Here is a 641-nt window from a genome sequence, read left to right as displayed (position 1 = left end):
GACCTTCAGTGGAAGCTAATAACTTTGAGATCAAACCCGCAATCATATCTATGGTGTAGCAGAACCAATTCGGTGGAGGACCTCATGAGGACCCTAATCAACACTTAGAGGTCTTTTATGAAATATGTGGTACCATGAAAATGAATGGAGTTCCTTCAGATGCAGTTAGATTATTGTTATTTGGGTTTTCTCTAAGAGATAGGGCAAAGCAATGGCTGAATTCTTTGGCCCCTAATAGCATCACCACTTGGGAGCAGTGTGAGCAACAGTTTCTTGATAAGTTCTATCCACCAAGCAAAACAGCTCATATGAGGAATTTAATTGCAAGCTTCAAGCAAACTGACTCAGAATCTCTTTTTGAAGCATGAGATAGATATAATAGTATGCTCAGACAATGCCCACATCATGGGTTGGAAAGATGGTTAGTGTTGCATACTTTTTATAATGGTATCAATTATCATACCAAAGTGTCCCTTGATTCAGCTGCTGGAGGGGCACTTATGAACAAAAGCTTAGATGAAGCCGAAGAAATCATTGAAAGTGTAGCACAAAATCATCATCAATGGGCAAATGAAAGAAGTGGAGGCTATTCCTCTGTAAACCCAACAATTAAAGCATCAGGGAAGTTTGATGTAGATGCA

General features: G+C 39.5%; 1 non-coding gene across 1 annotated transcript; it reads right to left on the bottom strand.

Moving 5' to 3' along the window:
* Positions 1-306: 306 nt before the first annotated feature.
* On the bottom strand, positions 307-412 carry LOC121974054. Its single transcript, XR_006109925.1, has one exon. It is a non-coding gene; the product is annotated as a small nucleolar RNA R71 (small nucleolar RNA).
* Positions 413-641: the final 229 nt, after the last annotated feature.

The sequence above is a fragment of the Zingiber officinale genome, chromosome 4A, assembly GCF_018446385.1.
Source record: "Zingiber officinale cultivar Zhangliang chromosome 4A, Zo_v1.1, whole genome shotgun sequence".
NCBI lineage: Eukaryota > Viridiplantae > Streptophyta > Magnoliopsida > Zingiberales > Zingiberaceae > Zingiber > Zingiber officinale.
Note: the sequence above shows the minus strand (reverse complement) of the source record. Positions and strands in the feature narration are given on the sequence as shown.